We start from the raw sequence: 24,226 nt of genomic DNA, 5'->3' as shown, positions 1-24,226 counted from the left end.
GGGGACTCCTGGAACCAATCCAATCCCTCAGGGATACCGAGGGATGACTGTACTATTGTTCTGAGACCTTTCATCAGAAAATCTACAAACAACAAATGCTGGAGAGGGTGTGGAGAAAAGGGAACCCTCTTGCACTGTTGGTAGGAATGTAAATTGATACAGCCACTATGGAGAACAGTATGGAGGTTCCTTAAAAAACTAAATATAGAATTACCATATGATCCAGCAATCGCACTACTGGGCATATACCCAGAGAAAACCATAATTCAAAAAGACACATGCACCTCAACGTTCATTGAAGCACTGTTTACAATAGCCATGTCACGGAAGCAACCTAAATGCCCATCGACAGACGAATGGATAAAGAAGATGTGGTACATATATACAATGGAGTATTACTCAGCCATAAAAAGGAACGAAATTGGGTAATTTTTTGAGACGTGGAGGGATCTAGAGACTGTCATACAGAGTGAAGTTAAGTCAGAAAGAGAAAAACAAATATCGTATATTAATGCATATATGTGGAATCTAGAAAAATGGTACAGATGAACCAGTTTGCAGGGCAGAAATAGAGACATAGGTGTAGAGAACAAACGTATGGACACCAAGGGGGGAAAGCAGCGGGGTGGTGGTGGTGGTGGTGGGATGAATTGGGCGATTGGGATTGACATGTATACACTGATGTGTATAAAATGGATGACTAATAAGGGCCTGCTGTATAAAATAATAAATAAAATTCAAAAAAACCATAATTTTCTTTGATGAAGAATTTTAAAATTTTATTGTAATCTAATTTGTCTATTATCACTTTTTTTTTTTGCTTTTAGTGTAAAACTGTTATTTTTTAAAATTGATCGATTTTTTTTGTTAATATTCTGTTAAGGAATACTCTGCACCTGTATTCATGTGTGAAACTGGCCTGTTATTTGCCTTTCTCATATTTTCCCTTCCTGGTTTTGTATCAAAATTATACCAGCCTCATAGAATGAGTTGAATAGTGAAAAAATAATAAAGAAAGGAAAACACTAACTTGAAAAGATATATGCAACCCTATGCATATATCTTTGCAATATTATTTACAATAGCCAAGATATAGAAACCTAATTGTCTGTTGATAGATGAAAGGATAAAGAAGATATTGGTGTATATATACAATAGAATATTATTCAGCCATAAGAAAAGAAACCTTGCCATTTGTAAGAACGTGGATGGACCTGGAGTTTATTATGCTTAGTGAAATAAGTCAGATAGAGAAAGACAATTACCATATGATTTCACATATATGTGGAATCCAAAAAACAAAACAAACAATACAAAACCAGATTCATAGAGAACAAACATCTGGCTCAGTGGTTGCCAGATGGGAGGGTGTTGGGGGGCAGCCGAAACAGATGAAAAGGATTAAGAGGTACAAACTTTGACTTATAAAAATATTAAATCACAGAGACGCAATGTACGGCACAGGGAATATATTCAATAACACTGTATTAAGTTTGTATGGTCTCAGATGGTAATCAGACATCGATTTGACCATTTCAAAATGTATGTAAATATCAAATCACTATGATGTACACTTGAAACTAATATGATATTGTATGTCAATTACACTTCAATAAAAAATACTCATACATAAAGACAACGTTAGGAAGATGAGGGCAGTAATAAGTGTCAACTGGGAAAAATGAAGAGGGATATATACCTATTACAAGGAGAAGAAAACATAAGAAGGAAGTGCAGCAGTACTGACACTTGATTTGAAGGTTTCTGTCATATTTGACTTCCTTCCTCTTTTCTGTGGTCTATTTTCTTTATTCTCTCAAGAGAATCTTCTCTTATATTTGTCCTAGTTGTTCTCCATTTGACCATACAGATCAATTCTCTTGCCTTTCTCCATGTTCCTGGAGGCTGCCTCTAGGGATCGTGTCACCCAGGCTCCTTTATAGACTGACTTCTGGTTAGGTTTTGCCAGGGTTGCAAGGAGGAAGTAGAGGTCAGGGTATTAATTCCACCATTTCTTCCCTCCTGGGGCACTGTTGTTTTGACAGTGGCAACTTTCCTCCACAGTTCTAGCTCTTGTACCACAGCCCTTCCTCCCTAGTTCTGCTCTCCCTAAGCTTTAATGACAGTATTTCCTTCCCTTGTCCCCTTCAGCCCTAGGCATGGTAATGGATTCCCACTGTTGCAAGCTCTAGATGCCCCCAATTTCTCTTGCGTGGTCCTTTCATGAAGGGACTCTTTAAATAATCCCTTCATTAAAGCCTCCTCAGTTAAAATATCTGGACCTAATTTCCTGCCAGTACCTGAATGAATACAGCTTACCTTAGTTACATACTATTTTCAACACTATAATTTTCTTCGGTAGTGTAATTTACACTAATCAGAGTTGGGGCTGAATAAATTATTTAAGTCAACAAATAATTTTTGAGCACTTACTATGTGCCAGGCACTGTGCCAATATCAGCTTATACAGTGGTGACTGAGACAGATAAGGTCTCCGCCCGCATGGAACGTACAGTCTACTGGGGGAGTTAGACAATACAAGATCCTTTAAGTTGCAAATGATAGAAAAGCTGAACCCAAACTGACTCATGCAAAAAGGGGAATTTATTGGCTCATTAAAAAAAAAAATCCAGAAATTGGGCTTGCTACTGCGACTTAAAAAAAAATATCACCTGCGGTGTCAGTGAACAAAGGATGTTGCAGCTATCAAGCCATTACATTACAGCCGCCCCAACGGTGAGCCCTGAGGGAACTCAGGATATGAATGGAATGGCATCTAGCAGTCAGCCGATGCCGCCATCCCCCCACCCCACCCGACAGCGCACCCTGAGGAGACTCAGGATGAGAAACCACAGGGAGTTTGAAAAACAATAGATACGTGTATAACTGAATCGCTTACCCGTACACCTGAAATAACACAACGTTGTTAATCAACTATGCTCCAATATAAAATAAAAATTAAAAAAAAACCCAACCAACTCAAGTAGGCCATTAGTAAAACAAAAAAAAAAAAAAAAAAAAAGAAAAAGGAAAAGAAAGCACAGGATACTGGTGCCAGATCGCTGAGGTTCATGTCAAAGGAATGATTTCAGTGAGCCCAGACTCTTGCATCTTCCCATACACAGAAAAGCGCTAAATTCCTTAACTTGAGATGTCTGGTTTTCTTTAATTAACAGTAATCTTTTATTTATTTATTTTGATGTGGACCATTTTTAAAGTCTTTATTGAATTTGATATTGCTTCTGTTTTTTGGGGTTTTTTTTGTTTTGGTTTTTTGGCTGTGAGGCATGTGGGATCTTAGCTCCCTGACCAGGGATCAAACCTGAACCCCCTGCATTGGCAGGCGAAGTCTTAACCACGGCACCACCAGGAAAGTCCCCCAACAGTAAACTTTTGATGTTCTGACTACCTGGTCTTTGTTGCAAAAACTCCTGTGTATCCTTGCTCCTCCTTTACCTCTTCGGAGAAGTCTCTCAGAGACTCTATGAGATGCTGTGTCCTGGGCTTAAGTCTTCAGTTTTGTCCACGGAATAAAACATAATTCTCAAATTTTAGATTGTGTATTTTTTCAGTTGACACTATCTATGAAGTTTTATCTAGGACCTCAAGAAATGTCACCAAAACCTATTTCTCTTACACCCCTGGTTCTGCTTTTCGTGTGTGGGCTCAGTCCTTAAACTAGTTCTCGCCTCAGGGCAGCAAATGTGTTACAACTGAGAGTCCTAGAATATATTTCATTGCTTCTCATTGGCTGATTGGGAACATGATGCTCTGATTGGCTCAGCAGGAGCCTCCTAGCCACTATTATTATTATTATTATTATTTGCTGCAAAAAGCTTTATTATTTCCATTTGGTCCAGGGCTTGGGTTAGGGCTCCAGGGTGGTTCAAAAGCAGCCTAGTGGCTGCAGAGAGAGAGGCTTCAGGCAGAAGCCCTGACACCAGAGGGGCTCCTCAAAGGCTGCTGGGCTCCAGAGGTTCCTAGTCGTGCTTGAGGGTGAACCTTTCGAAGAGATACACGTCCAGCCCAGACTCGGGGCCCCCAGCCTGTGGAGGTTAGTCAGGTAGTTGCCATCTTCTTGATGAGTTTCACCTGCTCCTGTAGGAAGTGGCTCTCCAGGAAGTCACAGAGATGGGGGTCTACTAAGGCAGAACCCAACACATGTAGATCCAAAAGGGCCTGGGTCAGGTTTTTCTCCATGAGCACGGTGGCTTCCGTAGCTGCCTGGGTTTTACCCCACTCATCTTGGGACGGCTTCTGCAGGTCCTGGAAGAGGGTGAGGCCACTGCTGGTGTTGCATCTTCAAGAGGCACTCAGCACCCTTGGGATTCTCCTCCGCCAATTTGTGGGAAAAGTGGCCCACGACCTGCAGAGACACATCGTAGCCAAGGTCAAAATAGAAGCCCAGAGAGAGTTAGTATAAGCAGATAGGGTAGGGGGTCCCCAGAGAAAGAACCAATCATGGCTTTCTTGACATAAATAAGCCATTTCTGGCCTAAGCCATTTTGTGATCTAAGCCTGGCCACAATTCTAGCCCTTGAACAGATTTCAGTAATTAATGATCTTAAGAGAGCAAAAGAATGCAGAAACAAACGACTATTGTCAAGTAAGAGAAGCAACAATAGCAAAGATAATATACCAGTTGTAAAAACTCCCAGTTCTCTTTCAATGGTAAAGATTAACCTGAAGCTCTTAACCACCAGATCAACTGGAACCTAAGGGAGGATGATGTTAACGTTTTCTGGACCCCTGTGACTTCCATCAACTAAAGCTTGGAGTCTTTTGACCACCCAAGTCCCTTCATGAAAATGCATGTACCCTTAGCTTCCTCAATTTTACTGTTTAGGGAGACACTGCTCTGGGAAAGATCCCCAGTGTTCTCCTTACTTGCTGCAAGTAATAAATCCTTCCTTTTCTTGATCTTTGGTTTGGTTGTGTCAACTGAAAAAAATGGCACAATCTAAAAGTTGAGAATTTCAGCAGACTTTCTGAGGACTTAAGACCAGAAGACAGCCTCCCAGATAGCTCTGTGGGACTGCTCCAAAGAGGTAAGGGAGGAACCAGGATACAAAAGAGTTTTTGCAACAAAACCCAGGTAGTTGGAACATCAAAAGATTACTGTTAATTAAAAAAAAAAAACAGACATCTTGGGTTACTTTACTACTTTTTTATGTATGGGAAGATGCAAGAGTCTGGGCTCTTTGAAATCATTCCTTAACTGTCTAGGGCCTCCATACTGAATCAGATGCACAGTCGGGGCAGCTGCAGTGGCTGAGGGATTGATGGCTGCAACATCCTTTGTTTACTGATACAGCGGGTGACGTTCTTCCACAGTTGTATCTTTTAACTCGACATCCACCAAGAGGCAAACCCAGTTTTTCGGGTAACAGTAGGTGTAGGAGGCCCGCAGATGCACGCAGACCGGGCGGTTGATGACAGCCTCTATCTCCGTGGAATAATTTTGACAAATCTGGGAGCTCACCGTTGATTGGCATTAAGGAGCTAAGCTCAGAAAATGATGTTGGCTGGTCCCCGAGACCAAGGAGAGCTGAGTGGTTGGTCCAAAGGTTGCAAGTGATAAATAGGTTGGAGGGTGGATGGGGGCTGGAAGAAGGGGCGTCTCTGGGTCTGTTCTGTCCAAACACTATTGAAGCAAGAGACACATCCACTAGACTGCGGAGCACACTGCTTCCTGGCCATTATTAGAACGAGGAGTGGACTCTACTTTTGAAGCCTAATAGCTGTCAATAGAGAAGTGGCTTTCCTAGAGGAAAACTGCAGTACTGTTTCCAGAAGAAAGAAGCCCCCCAAACATTAGATGCTCATGAACAAAGATAAACAATGATATATCCTGATAATTAAACTAAAGCTGATCAATATTGTTAGGCAAAATGCTTTAGTGGCAGCCTAATGAGCAAAGCCTCATGGGTGTTAACCTGCATTCGATTTGCACTGCACCTGTAGGGGTCAGTTCTCCTGCTTGTGGACAGCATCCCACGACTAATTCTGCCTCAGGGCTTTCTTGGCAGAATTTCTTTGGGAGCTTGCTCTGCCAGGTACAGGGTAAACTGGAAGTATTCACCAGGGGCAACCGTTAACCAAAAACGGAGAGAAGTTGGTGGATAAAGGCCCCAGACTCCAACCATTTTAGAGAACAATTCTGACGCACATTCTACATGATGTAGCAGAGGGCTCCTAGGGGGAGGGAGCCCCAGTAGTCCATAACCGTACCCAGTCAATAAGTGGGTCCTTTATTGGATTTTCCTCCTTCCTTGTCTCATTCTTCTCCACTCTCTCTCTAAGGAATTCCTTCCTAAGTCCTAATCTCAGTCTCTGCCCAGGAGATATCAAAGTGAAACCCAGCTGAGACCCAAAGGCTGGACAGAGCTACCCATGCAGAGAGCAAGGGGAAAACTGTGGTTTTGAAAAGGAGAGTAGAACTCCCCCATCAAATAGGAAAAACAGGTTAATTTTAGGCCACAGGGGAGAGCAATGAAAGATAAAAATGAAAGCGCATTTAATGAAGGTAAAACTGAATTGTTTCTACAGTTTTATATTAAGAAGCATTCTTAGAATTATTTCCATATTAATAAGCATAATTAATTTTGTAATGTGTATAATTATTGAAGTTGATTAGCTTTGTTCCCCCCATGTAGTGCAAATATTTTGAAAGCAGGAATTTCTTGAAGCTGGTATCTCTAAATTAAATTAAACTCAGCAAATTTGCATTGAGTATATACCATATCCAAAGTACTTTGCTAAGTGCTGTAAGACAAATTGTCCTTGCTTAAGGGGCCCTCAGAGTCTAGTAGAGGCAACAGATATACGTATCTGGCAAGCTTGAGACTAACCAAGGGAGCTATGGGATTACAGGTATAATCCTAGTATGTACCTTGTGGCTTCTTAGTAAAGGTCATGTATTCATTCATCTTTTACCGAGCATATACCTTATACCAGATCTGAATGAAGGACCGCCTTTTAATTATTATTGTTATTATTAATCAGGTGCAAAAATATTGATGTGTCTCCAAAGGCCAACCCTTCTTACAACTACCGGCAAATTCTCTAGCTTTGCTGTGAGCATCTTTCCTGTCTTTTTGAGACACTCCAAAGAAAACCCTCATCTGATCTTTTTCATGGCCTCCCAGGCATATTTCCTGAGGGTTTTGGAAGCTCTCCCTCTGGGAAATGCAAATGCCACATTTACAGATTCACAGAATGTTAGCTCTGAAAGGAATCTTAATGTTTTCTAGTGTTTTCCATAGAAATCTATATATATACTGCATACCAAAAGGGACTGGGAGGTTTGCATCTGTAAGTGGCAGACTCAGGGGCTCCAGCTGTCCTAAAGGCCAAGGGGTTCAATACCTCTGCATGCTAGTGTGGCTAGACAGGGGCAAGCAGATGACTGTCAGCTTGCCCGTAAGCTGTTCCGGCCACATTTATGTTAGCTGGCACACTTGTTTGGAATAATACCTTAGAGATTGTTTAGTTCAGCCCTGCAGTTCGTGTGCTTTCCAGAACTTCAGTTTTAGAAAAGAGGGAACCAAGGCCCAGAGAGGTGGCATGGCTTACCCAAGGGCACACAGTGAATTGGAGTTTCTCCTCATAGCTCCATTTAGAGACGGCTCCTCTTCCGCAACTTAAGGTCCTTTCACAATGCTCTTATCCAATTTAGGGAGAAGGGAGCTTACGGTGGGAAGCCGGGGAGAGATGGGTGTAGGGAGCAGTAGTAAAGTTCAAGGAAAGCTACATGCAGAAACACAGGATGTGAGACAGAGCATTCCTTTGAGTTTCAGGGAGCGTATCCTGGATGCGTTTAGTGCTGAAGCAAGCGAATTATGATGATCTCCCAAAATAACTTTGCTTTAGAGCTAAAGATATCCAGCCAGGCTCAAGGTTGCACAAGCCTTTTCCCCACAGCTCTTCGCTAATTGAATTAAACCCTTCTTGGCAATAGGGGAGTCTCCCAAAAACTGAACAGAAGGATTGATTTTGCACAGGTAATGACTTGGCTTTCCAGTTGCTTCAGGCTGCCTGCCTCAGCTCAAATTCCTCCTTTAGCTACTGTCTGCTTTCATCTTCCGGTAGTCATTAGTGATACCTGATCCCATTACACTCTGGGGGCCTTCCAGGCATACTCTGTTAACTAATACTCATGATTGCTGCTAATTCATAGAGGGAAGAGCTCTGTACCGGCTGGTACATCTTCATAGTGTTCTTATCCACTTTTCAATTTCAGTTGCAATGCCACGGGAACTGAAGGTACTTCCATTAGAAAAGGGAATACTGCATTTTGTTTTCCAGAATCATGTATGTGCTAGAATCAAAGCCAGCAAGAGAGGACAAGAAAAGTCACAGAATTATAGTCTGTCTTCGAGTCATTCACCTCCCATCACTGTGGACTTCTACTCACTTTCAAAGCTCATTGTGTTTTGCTCTGCCCAGAGCCCACACATAGCATTCTTCCAAGCTCTGAACCTTTCTCCCATTCCTTCATGGTAATCTGTCTTTCGTGGCCTATGTTCTTTTCATTAAACTCATAAATATCTAAAAATTATATTTCTAACTGCTAAGGCATCTCCTTCCTAAATTAAATATTTCATAGCTCTAAGTTCCTTTGGAGAATTAGAATTTGCCTCAAAGGAATGACTCCCAGACTGAGAATTTCAGGGAACTTGATGAACCTGTAGTCGGAAATATTTGGGGTAGGCATTTATTTTAAGTTTTCTTTATTTCACATCAGCCACTCAGGTTAGTGTGAATGACAAATGTTCCCTGCCATATCAGTAAACAAAGGATGTTGCAGCAGTCAAGCCATCACATTACAGCCCCCCTGACTGTGAGCCCTGCAGGAACACAGGATGGAGACAAACAGGCTGCCCACTGCCAAGCCCTGAGCCACTGCAGTCACCCCCAACTGTGCGCCCTGAGGTGATTCAGGATGGAGAAAAGCAGAACACTGACCCCAGATAGCTGAGGTGCATATCAAAGGAATGATTTCATTGAGCCCAGACTCTTGCATCTTCCTATACATAGAAAAGCACTAAATTCCTTAACTTGAGATATCTGGTTTTCTTTAATTAACAGTAATCTTTTGATGTTCCCACTACCTGGTCTTTGTTACAAAAGCTCCTATACATCCTGGCCATCCCCCCTTGCCTCTTCAGAGCAGTCCATCAGAGAGATCTGAGAGTCCTGTCTCCCAGGTTTAAGTCGAATGTCTGTCGAATAAAACATAACTCTCAACTTTTAGGTTGTGCTTTTATTTTTTTTTCAGTTAACACTAGCTAACATTGCCTAGGAGGTGAACAGAAATATTTTACAGCGTTTATGGTTCTGTGCAAGATGGTAATCTGCAAGAAACTAAATCAGGAGCGACCTTATCCTGGAAAGCAGAACTGGTCATGCAGGCCCTCAGTAAGAAACCAGAACATATGGATAATAACTAGTAAGAGAGACTAACTCAATTATTTGTTCAGGTTCAATTCTTCTGTGGCTGTATGAACACAGCATTTATTAAAAATTGTCCATTTCACTTCCAGGAATAAACAGAAGCATGATTCATAAGGGAGGAAAAGGCCTGTAAGGTATGAAATCATCACCAGGCCAAAGAGGTGGCTACAGTTTGTCAGAATCACTGCTGTCAATAAGTAGTGAAACTTTCAGAATTTCGTTGCCCTCTGAATAAATCCAGAAAGAATGAACACATGACAAGTAGATTTACCTTTGGCAGAAGCAATCCAGAGATGGTTTGTAGGTGTGTGACTGTTAGAGATTCAGGAAACCTCTAAATTTTATATAGCTGACCTACATAAATCATCAAGACAAGGAATATTAGCAAAGAAAGCTATAGCCTCCTAAACTGTGTTTTGCATGGAGCACACATACAGCAGTGTTCCACTGGAGTTGGCAGTACGGGTTTCACAGAATTGATTGTTAAATATTCAGGTAAATTCTGTTGGTCCCTTGAAGTCAGCCACAGTGGGAATGTTTATACCATAGAAATTGGCAGTTGCTATAGAACATGGATTTTTGTTTGCTAGTTTTGTTTAGTTTTCAGAGAGTTGGTTTACCAGTCCACCACTGTCCAGCACTGCTAGAAGCAAAGAGAGCCTGTCAGGAAAATGTACATTCCTATCCCTCAGAGAGGCCTGTGTTGTATGGAATCGGGAAAACTCACCAGACATTTCCCAGAACCTGGATGGAGTATTCCTCCAAGCCTCCTTCCTTCAGGTCTATGCTCAGCTAAGTAACCTTCTGCTTATTTATTTGGTACCAGTAGATGAATTGGTGTCAGATGGTATTCCTTCAAGTCCTGGGGCTTCTAAGAAACTGTTCTGGAGGACATCTGGGGAAAGAGGAGAAGATCACACCAGGCTGAGCAGCCCTTTCCTCTGTCTTCAACAGGAGCAGCTTCATTTTCTCTGTTTTACATATTGGTCACACACACACACACACACACACACACACAACCCAAAACAAAACAGTTGCTTGGAGAAAGCATAACACCGCTAAAAAAACCTTTCAAAAATAGTAGGCCAGAGATTTTGTTTGCCAGAAAAGCACATCCCTTATTAAAGTTAACAGTTTATTTTTCTGGGTGTAATTCGGCCACTTGTGAGTTTAGTTAACTTCAATCAGCTTCCTATTAACTGATAAAGTTGCGATGCACCGACTGAAAATTCAAATATCTTGACTTCCCATGTTGAAGACTAGACACATCAGTGAGGAACTGCCCTTCTGAGATTTCGATCAGGGTGGTCAGTACACTTTCCTCTCTGATAGCTCTCTCTTACATGGAGCAACTGGGAAACTTTCTCTTTGCTACAAGGAAACTGGAAAATGTAGTCCGTCAGGTGAGCTGAGCTCAAGTCATGGGATGTTTCTGTCTATTAAAATGGTTCTTCTTCTAATTACAAAAGTGACCTGATGTCCCTTAAAATTTTTAGAAAATTAGAAAAGCAAAAAGAAGAAAATGGAAATCACTTTATCCACCACCCAAAGACGGTCACTATTACTTCTGGTGTATAGTCTAGCCATTTATACAAACACACATGTTCATCCACATACACATGACTTTTTTTTCCTTCCACATGACTTTTTTTTTTAAGAGGAGGTTCTAAAGTTTGAGTTTGCAATGTAATGACATTTGACTGGTTCTCATCACAGTTTCTGTATCTGTAATACCTGGGTACAGGTTGATCTCTACATGAAAGGCCTTTTCTCTATATAAAATTCTAAGTAAAAGGTAATGTAAAAGCTTCAATTTAAAAGAAAATCAATTAGTTATTTTACTAGATACTACATGCCTACAGTATAATCTAAAAGCATAATATGGTGTTCAATAAACGTAAGTCTCTCTGCCACAGTCTACCAGTTCTCCCCAGAGGCAACCACTGTTATCAGTTCCTTGTTTATCAGAGACACTCTGAGCCTATGCAAGCATATGTGTAAAGTGTAACAGCTAATTTAAAGAGAAGATGTTTGGTTTATATATGGAATTAGAGCTCAAACATTTTCCTTCTATTAAAATATTCTTGAAAAGTCTTTCGTTGTTGTTTTGTTTTTATGCATTATTTTCCTTTATGGCTAGAGAAAGCTTCTCATCTATGGTCATTACTATTGTCATAATCATCAGCAAACATGAATTAAGTCCCAGTGTATGCAGGTTACTGTAAGAATACCTTCATTTAGAGAATAAACTATCCTGACTTTGGGAGTGAAGGTTGGGGATTGGTAAAATGATAATTGCATAATAATGAGACTTCCTCCAATTCAGAAGTAAGAAACATATCTACATTTTCTGTCTGGAAAGTTCAAAAGAAAAAAACCCCAGCATAATCACATTTAGAATTGAGTAGGTTATGTGTGTTTAAGAAGTAGACAGAGTAGTTCCCATTACTTATGGATAATCAACATGGAGGTGGTATTAGTTTTCTATTGCTGCTGTAACAAATTACCATAATCACAGTGACTTAGAATAACACACATTAATTATATTACAGTTCTATAGATTAGAAGTCTTATAGAGGTCTTACTGGGCTAAAATTAAAATTTTGACAGGCGTGCATTCCTTTCTAGAGTCTGGGGAGATTCCCTTTCCTTTCCTTTTTCAGCTTCTGGAGGCCACTACACTTCTTGGCTTATGGCCTCCTCTCTCCACCTTCAAAGCCAGCAGTGTTGCACCTGTCTGATCCGTCCTCTATAGTCACATCTTCCTCTGACCACAGCCAGGAAAGACTCTCTGCTTTTAAGGTCTCATGTGATTAGATTGGGCCCAGATAATTCAGAATAATCCAGATAATCCAGAATAATCTTCCTATCTTAAGGTTCTTGATTTAATAAAATCTGAAAAGTCTCTTTGCCATGTAAAGTAATATATTCATAGGTTCTGGGGATTAGGATGTGGGTATCTTTGGGGAGGGGGCATGATTCTGCCTTCTACAGGGATCAAGAGAAATGAATTTCCAGAAAAATAAAGCATTCCTTCTATGCTGTTCTGTGTTGTGGAAGATTCTTGGAAAAATCCCCAAATGGAGCCTGAAATGGCTGGCTCTAGCCAAGTAGCAATTTTTCATTTCTTATAGAACAATATACTAGCATATCGTGACCATTGTTCATAAGCAATGCAGGCCAGAGCCACTGAGTCTTTCCCTGTTTGATATTTTCATGTCTTTTTGAGCAATATCCACTAATCCTTTGGTTAAAATCCCTCTTATTTATGAATCCTGTTTTCTTACTTTTTTGACATGCATTTGTTTCTAAATAGTTAAGGCATAAGCCTGTCACTTTGAATTTTAAACAATGCAAAAGGAAGTAGTAAAAGTATTTTTACCAGTGTCCCAGAATTAAAGCTCATTAAGTCTCAGTTTCTCAGGGAGGAATCACAGGTCTAGAGTCCTTTGGCAAATCAAAGATTCCCACCTAGAAGGAAGACTGAAAGCACTACAGATAATACCTAGATATTTTGGGGGACACTGTATATATGACCAGCTGTCTGAGGAAGAAAAAAATCAAACTTGGTTTACTGATGGGTCTGTAAACATGCTGGCACCATACAAAAGTAGACGGCTGCAGCATTACAGCTCACACAGGGGTGACCCTGAAGGACAACAGTGAAGGAAAATCCTTCCAATGGGCAGAATTTTGATCAATAGGTATGGATCTACGCTGCTTCTTGGGCAGTTGCCAATTGTTGGGCTGGTGAGTTAGGGACTTGAAAGAAATGGGATTGAGAGATTGGTGACAAGGAAGTTTGCAAAGGAGGTTATGTGGATGGACCTCTCTGAATGGGCACAAACCGTGAAAATATTTGTGCTCCACATGGAAGCCCACCTAAGGGCATCTACTGCAGGGAAGCTTAATTGCCAGATGGACGAAATGATGCTCTCTGAGGTGTCAGTCACTTTCCCCAGCCACCGCAGTGTTTGCTCAGTGGACCCCTGAGCAAAGTGGCTGCAGTGCTTGGGATAGAGGCTATGCATGGGCTCAGCAACGTGGCTCATGCTTACTAAGGCTGACTTAGCTGACGCTACTTCTGAGTGCCTAACCTGCAAACAGTGAAGACCAACATTAAGTCCCTATCGGTGACTTCTCCAATGCATGGCACCAGTAGCCAGCAGCTGGCACCCCTTCAGGCAGTTTCATAGTGGAGTGTCTCGGTGGGATGCCTCCCCATGAATAGCTTTCCCCAGCATCCTAGATGATGGAGTTCTAGTAAGTTCCAAAGGACAGATTTCCAGCAAGTTCTGCCAGCACAGTACCACAGAGACTTTACCATCATCTCTGTGAGTCACTGCTGTGCTCTCTCCAAGATCTGGATCTTGAACCTGGGGACTGATACAGATAGAGAACAAAAAATTTGATTATTGTCCTGGAATTTCCATCTCATTGTGATGAGAGGAATCAAAGTCCGGTCTAGCCCTAAGAGTATAAAGGTATGCCCAAATTTCACATATCTAAAAATAGGAAATAATGTTTCTTCAGTAATTCATAAAAAATTATTTCTTATTTTGAAGCTGAAGATAATTCTGCATGACTTCTCTTTGTAGTTAAAAAAAAAAATCCAAATCTTTCATATTTGCATTAACCCTTGTTTTAAAAGGTGTTGTCCACAAAGTCGATTGTGATAGAAGAGAGTAATGTATAAATGAGACTTCCCAATGGTTGCCTTTGGTTTCAGGCTAATGCAGTCTATTGGTGCCCATGTTCCGTGGCTACTTTAAAGCCAGGAAAACAATAATTAACCTTTGTAGGGACCTTATGATTTACAACCTGCTTTTACATATACTATACCTTTTTTTAAAAAATTTATTTTTGGCTGCACTGGGTCTTCATTGCTGCATGCGGGCTTTCTCTAGTTGCGGCGAGCAGGGCTTACTCTTTGTTGCAGTGCACAAACTTCTCATTGCGGTGGCTTCTCTTGTTGCGGAGCATGAGTTCTAGGCACGTGGGCTCAGTAGTTGTGGTGCACGGGCTTAGTTGCTCTGCTGCATGTGGGATCTCACCCGACCAGGGCTCGAACCCATGTCCCCTGCATTCGCAGGCGGATTCTTAACCACTGCACCACCAGGGAAGCCTACATATACTATAACTTCTAATCTGCTCAACAACTTTCAAAATTAGTTATGATAACTTAAATAATGTAATCTTTTTGTTAAAATCTCATATCTGTTTGTTTGTTTGTTTTGTTTTGTTTTGTGGAACGCGGGCCTCTCACTGTTGTGGCCTCTTCCGTTGTGGAGCACAGGCTCCGGACGTGCAGGCTCAATGGCCATGGCTCATGGTCCTAGCCGCTCCGCGGCATGTGGGATCTTCCCGGACCGGGGCACGAACCTGTGTCCCCTGCATCGGCAGGCAGGCTCTCAACCACTGCACCACCAGGGAAGCCCAAAATATCATATTTTTATTGCAGAAAGTTTAATAACCATTGAGAAATAAAAAGAATAATTTTTAAATGATCTATAATTCCATTATCAAGTGATAACTGTTGTTAAAACTTTAATGTTCCAGTCTTGTTTTTATACATATAAAGACATATGTTTTTATAAAAATGGAATCATGTTGCAGGTAATCTGCTAACTTACAAAACAATGTATCATGAATATGTTTATGTGTCATTAAGTGTATTCGTCTTAAACCATGATCTTAATCCTTTTGTAATTGGACCTCTTTAAGAATCTAATGAAAGCTATACTCCCTAAGCCCCAAAAGAAGCAACTATGCAACTACACAATTAAAATTTATCAGTTAATAAATAGAGGAGGATCCAGGATTTATGGGATTTGAAGTTTATATGATTTTGAAGACCCTATTTTATTTTTTTGTTTTCAACTTTATTTTTTCTTATGTTGCATGCTTACTTTTAAAACATTTAAACAATGCAAAATTTATAAAATGGCAGTGCCTATCCCAACCTGGCCCCAAGTAATTCTTGTAAGTAGAATGGTATTTTCCCTTCTAGAACCCTATTTATGAAACTATAAATGCATAATAATTTCTGTAGTATTGATTTTTTAAAAATACAAATTTCTTCGTACAATCCATACAGTTCAACAACTTGCTTTTCTCATTTAACAATATATCAGACACTGAAGAATTTCTTAAATATGAGAAAGTGAATTTAATTTTGACTCCCCATTTCTAAATTTCAATCTAATTAATGATTAGCTTGTATGAAACTATTTCTTTAATGTTTTCAAATCAGTTAATTATTAGTCGTTTGGAAATGCTAAACAGTTTTATTACATAGAAATAAAGAGTACTTTTAGTGTTTGTGATTTCTGTTAAAAATTTATTATTTTGGTTATTAAGAACAAAACAAAACAAAACACTTGTCTAGATTGTAGGATTGAGAAACTGACATGAAAATGATGGGAAATTCCCTCCTTCTCACACTGTGGGGAGCCCTCTAAAAGGAAAAACACAAAATTATATATAAATGTATTTATTTAGAATGAGAAATTACAATATCTTGCTGGAGGCTTGGAGATTCAGGTGTTTTTTATTTTATTTTATTTTTTTTTTGCAGTACGCGGGCCTCTTACTGTTGTGGCCTCTGCCGTTTCGGAGCACAGGCTGGGGACGCACAGGCTCAGCGGCCATGGCTCACAGGCCCAGCCGCTCCGCGGCATGTGGGATCTTCCCGGACCGGGGCACGAACCTGTGTCCCCTGCATCGGCAGGCAAACCCTCAACCACTGCGCCACCAGGGAAGCCCCGGAAGCCCCCTCAGGTGTTTTTTAAATGAGATCTGTTTAAGAATTTACCAGAAGTGCTACGTAGATATCCTTCTTGATTGCAACTTGGCTTCCCCTTCATGCCTAGAAAATTCTTTAACTCTCAGCAATTCAGCACTCACAGGCGCCTGCACAAGTGGGGGGCTATGAGAGCTCTCTTCACTGCTCACTCCATTAGCCTCAAGGTAAATCCACAGCTGTTCATGAATGAAACCTTTTGGGTCCCAGGTTCAAAACTCCTTCTCTACAACATCATTTTTTTTGCGGTACGCGGGCCTCTCACTGCTGTGGCCTCTGCCGTTTCGGAGCACAGGCTCCGGACGCGCAGGCCCAGCGGCCATGGCTCACGGGCCCAGCCGCTCGGCGGCACGTGGGATCCTCCCGGACCGGGGCACGAACCCGCATCCCCTGCATCGGCAGGCGGACCCTCAACCACTGCGCCACCAGGGAAGCCCTACCACATCATTTTTAATGGCTTCCTAGTCATCTACTGCATGGATGTACAATAATATGTTTATCCAGGAGCCTTCTCTTGAACACTTAAGATGGTTTATAATACCACTCTGGGATAATCATTCTTTTAGCTAAATCTCTGCCACTTCCCTGGTTATTTCCTTAGGATAACTTTCATTAAGTGGATCAAAGGGTATGTCAAATTTTCAAATGTTAGATTTGGCAGGAATATTTAAGTTCATTTCACAAATGAAGAAAGTGAGAGTATACTGGTTTACAGATAATGGATCGTTAAACTCAGTTTTTCTGACCCTGAATCATATATCATTTGATCTACCACCTGACCACTGGAAACCATTTGCCACTGTAAAAGGGTTTTGCCCCCAGAACCACACCATTGTGTGAAATGCTGGGGGTTGCTTCCCAGCCTTGTCATGTTTGTTTAGGTTCAGCTCAGGTTGTTCTTGCTGCACTTCTGCTCTGTTTTTTTATGGGAAACCTTTTAGTTTGACACATAACAGCTGTTAGGTATTTTGTTGAGCATTATCATTTGTTTAACTCCTCAGAAGATTTCGGAGGATTGTGTCCGGCACATAGGAGGTGCTCAATAAATTGATGATTGTTACAGCTCCAGAAGATTGGATATGTATCAGAAATTTCATGATTGAGCTTGTGCCTCTAACATTTATAGTTCCAGATGGAAATGACTGTAGACTTTGAGAGGACCACTATTATTCTAAACCTTATGGCTATAAAGTTTCGTGATAAAGTTTGTGGCATTTTGTATATTTCTCTAATAAAGGTATGGAGGTAAGGAAATCACCAAAAGAGGAGAAAGAGATAGTTGGGCTACAACGCTCACCTTTCTCTCCCAGTCTAGTCCAAAGTTAAAATAATCTAACATTTATTGAATACTTACAAGGTATGGGCTAGACTGATTTGAAGAATCCCAGTTAAATGAATATCATTGTATGGTCAGACTCTGGTCTACATCATACAATTATTTACAATGATTTTTATGTATCATAAGAGGATGTGCTGACAAAGCTGAGGGAACAACAGGGATTGGTTCTGCATTTTACTTAGTTGTGTAGGTTAATCTACTGGGTCTGTGTCCGGACCATTGAACCACACTAACAATGCTTATTGAACCACACTAACAATGGTTTGTTAAAGTTGAATGCAAATTGTGCAAAAACACACATTCACATTTTTATCTATATTTCTACATTGCAGATTAATTCATTTAGGAAGATGCTCTTTGAATAAAGTTTCATGTATATTACCTACATTTAATTTCTGTAAATTGTTAAATATTTAGATAATTAGGTGTTCTCAGATAGTGCTTTTCAGCCTGGGTGGTTTGGGGTGGTAGTTGTTTTAAAATTATTTAAAATACTGTACCCTGCCTTTTGGTGCTCACAGTCAAGGAAACTGTGGCATTTGTAAAATGGCAGTCTCTTGTTTATTGGAGTAAAGGGCAAACTGCAGAAAGCACACCACACGTGCTGCACCTCAGGTTACCTTTTGAATGACCTTCACACCTGCTTAATTTCTTTTAAACTTGATGATAAGAAAACAAAACTAAAACCTCACAGCTCTCAATTTATTTCCCTAACTGGTTGTAATAATTTTACATTCCTTAACAGCTACTATAAACAGCAGCAAACATGATCCATGCTCTTGAAAAAAAGTAAATGGCAGTATTCATTAAGAATATATTTATAGTGCGTTTACATGCAGTCAAAACAGAAGGGGGTGTATCAGTATTTTACCTTTCTGACACATTACTTTGGCTCAGATAAAACATTCCGTCTCTGCCTTCAGTGGCCCATTTAGCATTACCATTTTTGTGACTATATGTACGCACATTACAAAAAAAAGCAAGAAATAAATTAGCATGCTATTTTGTTCGCTGCAGCACTAGGTATCTGATTTACTGAGGCAGGGCCACAAAGCGGAATTTCGTTGTGTTCTGGGAGCCCAGCTGTGATAGCTGCTTGTCTTCACCTTCTTATTATGGACTCTCCTTGAGGTGAGGAAAAGGCTTTTTACCGCGGTCCCCAGGGTCCAGTGCCACCCCGGTACCACGTGGGTCGGAGGTACCGGGGTGGCATGGTGCTGGTCCTGTGCTGCTGAAAGCCTCCTAAGAGGAGGGGCGTGGGCTCCGGCTTAGTTCTGGGAAAAGGTGTTGTCTCTAACTGGGAGCTTACAGGAAGGTGACCTGCGGGACATAGGCAGCCGCCCAAAGAACCATTTGGTTGGGTAGGCCGACAGCTGTAGGGGACCACAGCCGTCATCGCGCACAAGCCCTTCTCCAGACTCTGAGCCCGGCCTTCCCGCCCCCAAACAACGGCGCGTGCGCCCCGCCCTCCCCCCTGCGCGCGCTCCCTCCTTCTCCACGCGCACTCCCCAACCCCGCTCCTGCCCGCGCGCGCCCCGCCCTCCCCGTGGCGCGCGCCCCGCCCTCCCCCACGGCGCGCGCCCGGCCCGGCCCGCGCGCACGCGTGCCCCGCCCTCCCTCCCGCCCGGCGCGCGCGAGCCGGCTGGCCGAGGAGTGCGGTGGGCGGGGCGCCGCGCTGACGTTGCCCGGGATGCGGGCAGGGTCCGCCGCCGCCTCCTCTTCTGCCACCGGGGTTTGTATGAAAACACCCGGCGGCGGGCGGTGAGGCATCCGCCGGGCCCCCGGAGAGCATCGGCCCGCGCTGCCGACGCTGAGCCGGGTGCTGCACCTTTACCCAGTCCCTGCCAGCGCCCCATCCTGAGCCGGTGAGCGCCCTGCCGCCGTCAGCGCGACCGGGCCGGCAGCCCCTCGGCTGCGGTTAGCCCGCCCGCCCTCCACCCCTCCTATCTTCTCATCCGCGGCATCCTGGGGGCTGGGGAGGCCGGAGAGGAGCGACCCCGGGCCCGCCCCGGTCTGCGCCCTGCGATCCCTCCGCCCCTTACCTGTCAGGTTGTGTAACCCGTGTCTTTCGGGGGGTGGACCGGGTCTTGAGGGGAACCCCTGATGGGTGGGGCCTTTGGCCGGTTTCTGGAAAACGCCCCGCCCCCACCCATGGAGGCTCGGTCGTCCCTGCTCCAGTCCCCGCGGAGGGTGCCCGGCGCGGTCTCCGGGCAGAGACGGCCCCCTGCCCTGCTCTCCCTTTCTCTCGGCGGTGACCGCGCGGGTGGCTGCGGTACAGCGCGGAGCGGAGCCGAGGGGCGGCGGGCAGGGGCCGGGCGCGCACCCCGCCTCCCCAGCCGCCCCAGCTCCCAGCCCCTAGGTGCGCCGGGCTTCAGGGTGGGCTGTGGTGTGACGTCGGCGGTGGCTGGGCTTGCTCCCTCTCAGTGGGTAGCTTGGCCTGAAGTGTGTTCTCTGCTTACAACTTGGCGCCCTGTGGGTTTGATTTGAACCTGAATCAGATCGCCCTAGATGACAGTGCAGAGTTTCCCTCCAGCCTTCCTTCCTGAGTTGCGGGTTCTTCATGCAAGTGTTCAGGGACTCCTGCAACCCAACGCAAAGGCTTGCTGGGCTCAATGGTTGTTTCCCTCCTGTGCCTTTAAGCCTTTTAAAGTACCAGTGCAGTTTTGAATTGGTTCGTTTCCTTTCCTGGGCATTTACTCATCACAGAATAGAGTTTTACACATCGTTGTGAATGTTGATGACTTAAAGCCCATTTCTCATTTTAAGATAGCTTCCTCAAGTGCTTGCAGGTCTAGCACTGCCGATGACCTAATATGTTGTAAGACTGAGTCGAAATTTTCTTTGGCAATATTAATTCTGTGTGGTTTTTTTTTCAGGTATTCAAAATTGTAGCAGTGTTTATGATGTACGACAGTTTGTAGGTAGAAGGGACTTTAATAGTCTTCTGGATCACTCATTTTCACTTACCATTTATGTTCTTGTTGGAATCTTTTTTTTTTTCGGTACGCGGGCCTCTCACTGTTGTGGCCTCTCCTGCTGCGGAGCACGGGCTCCGGACGCACAGGCTCAGCGGCCATGGCTCACGGGCCCAGCCGCTCCGCGGCATGTGGGATCTTCCCGGACTGGGGCACGAACCCGTGTCCCCTGCATCGGCAGGTGGACTCTCAGCCACTGCGCCACCAGGGAAGCCCCCGTGTTGGAATCTTTATGTAAATCAGGTTATCTCTTTCTTTGTTAACCTCTGAATTCGTTCTCTAAATTGTCTTTTTTTTTCCCTGAGAAAACCAGAAAGTGGTTTTTGTAATTGTATTGTGGAATGTTTTCAGTTCAGCAGGCCAAAAAAGTAGTAGTTTATTTAAGGCACTTTATATGGTACATATTTTAAAACGTGTGCCAAATGTTAAAATCAAACAAAACCCTGAAAGATCTGTAAGCATTTTCTTATGTAATTACTGTGAGATAGTTAGCAGTGCCTTATCCACTCCTTATTTCTCATCCTTAAGGATGAGTTGTAACATGACTTGTTCTGTTTCCCATTCCACTTTGCTTGAATTAATTTCTACAGTGAAGTTATAGGTTCATTTTTTAAAAAATTTATTTATTTTATTTTTGGCTGCACTGGGTCTTTGTTGCTGTGCGAGGGCTTTCTCTAGTTGCGGTGAGCGGAGGCTACTCTTCGTTGCGGTGCGAGGGCTTCTCATTGCGGTGGCTTCTCTTGTTGCAGAGCACGGGCTCTAGGCGCGGGCTTCAGTAGTTGTGGCGGATTCTTAACCACTGTGACACCAGGGAAGCCCTAGGTTCATTTTTAATGACCTCAAAACTCTGCCTTGAATTGCTTCAACACATACTTAGAACTGCAGTCTCACTCTGAACACTGAAATGAAAAGTATAGACATAGAGCTACCCTTGTAATTAGCCACATTGCAAAACATTTAAATGTATAGTGTAATCTGAACTTTTGTAAATGCAGTTTTTATAAAGCTTTTTTAGTTGACTTGAATTGAGGCATTATTCTCTTTGGAATAGTCTAGCTAGATTCTTATATAATAACGGTTTTATTTTCAATAGTTGAAGAAAAAGAGGTCCAAGACGTGTGAAATCATCTAATTTGTATCATATTCTATATCTTGGACAAAAAAAAAATCTCTTCCACAGTTTCACCTTCCAAAATCTACTTTTCTTGCTTGAAGCCCCTTAATACCTGGAAGTTGAACAGTGAATGGGTAGTAATGGATGACCTGTCAGAGGGCTCTCTGCAAATTGGGAGCTTCTCTTAGGCAGTAGGTCTCAGTGTAAACAACAGAAATTGTCAACAGTGGACACTGAATTTAAACTTTATATATTGTTGGTTACTGTGCCTCTGTGTACTACGGTGTAGTGGCTAAGGGGCTGGCCCTCAGAGCCAGACAGGCTGGAATTGAATCCTGGCTTTGCTTTGAGCAAGTTATTTATCTTCTTTGTGCTTCAATTTTCTCAACTCCAAAAATGGAGCTAATTATGGTGTATACTCTTAAGATGATCTTGAATATTAAATGAGTTAACACATCTAAAGTGCTTAGCCCACAATGCCTGGCACATAGTAAATGCTCAGTAAATATTGCTAGTGTTTTTCCTCAGTGCAAGGGATCTAGTAAGCCGAAAAGGGGCTTTGGGCTGATCGAGCACTGTTATTCCAGATTAATTCCACGATGACCCATTTGCTCTGTTGGGGCTAAGTGAGAGCTTAGTGTTACTGTCCTGGCTTGGAAGCATGTAATTTATTTAGTTTAGAACAGCTAGACCCTGAGCTGGGTGCCCTGAGATGCTGCCGGAGAGTGGCTGTAGTATCCCTGTTTGTCTCTTCTGACAGAACCTTGGATTGTCTCCCTCATGGTGGTGGTGGCTGCTATTTTAATCACCTGTTTTTGAGTTTGTGATTGCATGTTTCTTTGGCTGTCATGTGCAGCTATCAAAAATATTATCTATCAAACTATTAATGGATATATTTATGTGTTTATCTGATCAACATATTACATGTTTCCAGGATATACAAAATCACTTTCATCTAAGCATTCTTTTTTTTTAAAATTCTGTATTGATGTTACTTAGAATGAGGTTAATTTTGATTTGCCCTTGTGTTCCTTTTCAGTTTTCATGTAATTTTCCTAGGAAAACTAAAAAAAATTTTTAAAATGTACTTCTTGTTCTTTTTGGTTTGCAGGGATTTGATATTAATACTTTGTTCTTTACATCAGGTGCTTTCAAATGTTTGGTCTCAGGACCCTTTTATACTCTTAAAAAATTACTGAGCACCACAAAAAGCTTTTGTGGATTATATATTATAAATTAAAGCAAAGATGCAAAATTTTTATTAATTCACTTAAAATGATCATTATAAACCCATTACATGTTAATATAAACATATTTTTTTAGTGAAAGATGACTATTTTTCAAGAATAAATAAAGGAGTGAGAAGACTGGCATTCTAGATTTTGTAAATCTCTAATGTCTGGTTTAATAGAAACAGCGGGATTCTCATATCTGCTTCTGCATTCAGTCTATTGCAATATATTGTTTGGGTTGAAGTATATATACAGAGAGAAATCCAGCCTTACACAGTTAATGGCTGAAAAAGGAAGGGATATTTTGATAGCCTCCAGATAATTATGGATATACTTGTTTGGTACTACATCAAAACTCAGCATATGACAGTTTTTAGTGAGTTATATAAAGGTTTGGAATGAACCTCCCCAAAATGTGCCACTTTTGAGTGTGGATTATTTTGAGCTAAAGGCAGTTGAGAAACTGCCTGTTGAAGGGAAACTACTGCCCCTTCCTTAACTACCTAGAAGAATTTAAATTGGGGATTTTTCCCAGAAAAAGAGTTATTACCAGTGATAAATTTTATCCTAGTGGCCCCATCTATATGGCAGACAAACATCGTATTGTCAAACATCTTCTCTTCTTATTGTCCTGTGAATGACCTTAGTTCTTGGAAGCCCCAGGCCCCTATCCCATTCTGTAGCTCAGGATGACATACACACTTCATTTTACCTTTCTGTCTTTGAAACTCTGATGTATGTAGGGTCTGTGACCCTTCATGTGGTTGGGATTCTCATACATATGAATTAAATTTGCTTTTCTCCTGTTAATCTGTCTCATGCCAATTTAATTCTTAGACCAGCCAGAATAACCTAGAAGAAGGGTAGAGGAAAGTTTTCTTCCTCCCTGACAGTTGCGGTATGGAATCTGAAATCATAACATTGGACTTTTTAATAATGTTATGTTAAAATCTGTTGGTCTGAACTTAGAGTGGACCTAATGCCCATGCCTGAATTTATAACATCATGCCCTGGTCATTTGTAACTATTGGTTCAGTGAGTTACTTTTCATTACAAAATATTAAAAAAATCATGTTTGTTAATATCAATATCACCACCTATTCCATCAGAAACAAGTTATTGGGAAGCTGTCCCAGTTGTGACATGATGGTGGTTATGAGTTTTCCAAAAATCTGATTTTTGCTTGAAAGCTCAAGTTTTATCATTGGCAACAAATATGATTGTCAGTTGTTTCCTGTAAGTGACAAATAGACTTCATTAATTTCTGAGCAAACCTCTGCCAAAATACCTAAGTCATTCTTTTGAGTA

At 42.0% G+C, this 24,226-nt stretch overlaps 1 protein-coding gene and 1 long non-coding RNA gene across 7 annotated transcripts in view; one reads left to right on the top strand and one right to left on the bottom strand.

The window, feature by feature from the left end:
* Positions 1–1,194: 1,194 nt before the first annotated feature.
* Positions 1,195–19,934, bottom strand: LOC132597499 (uncharacterized). The gene is made up of 3 exons (XR_009564369.1): positions 19,640–19,934; positions 10,184–10,351; positions 1,195–4,366 (listed from the first exon to the last, which is right to left on the bottom strand). It is a non-coding gene; the product is annotated as an uncharacterized lncRNA (long non-coding RNA).
* AGTPBP1 (ATP/GTP binding carboxypeptidase 1) overlaps positions 19,288–24,226 on the top strand; it is a 170,714-nt gene continuing 165,775 nt past the window's right edge. For 3 of the 6 annotated variants that reach the window (XR_009564368.1, XR_009564367.1, XM_060301095.2), the window contains exon 1: positions 19,288–19,462. The gene's annotated coding sequence lies outside the window, so the exon portion shown is untranslated. Of the gene's footprint in view, positions 19,463–19,521; positions 19,647–24,226 lie in introns of those variants that run through there. The other 3 variants (XM_060301096.1, XM_030832837.3, XM_060301093.2) reach the window with 3 other exon arrangements.

The sequence above is a fragment of the Globicephala melas genome, chromosome 6 (genome assembly GCF_963455315.2).
Source record: "Globicephala melas chromosome 6, mGloMel1.2, whole genome shotgun sequence".
Classification (NCBI taxonomy): domain Eukaryota; kingdom Metazoa; phylum Chordata; class Mammalia; order Artiodactyla; family Delphinidae; genus Globicephala; species Globicephala melas.
The sequence above is the reverse complement of the archived record's forward strand: the minus strand, read 5'-3'. Positions and strand labels throughout refer to the sequence as shown.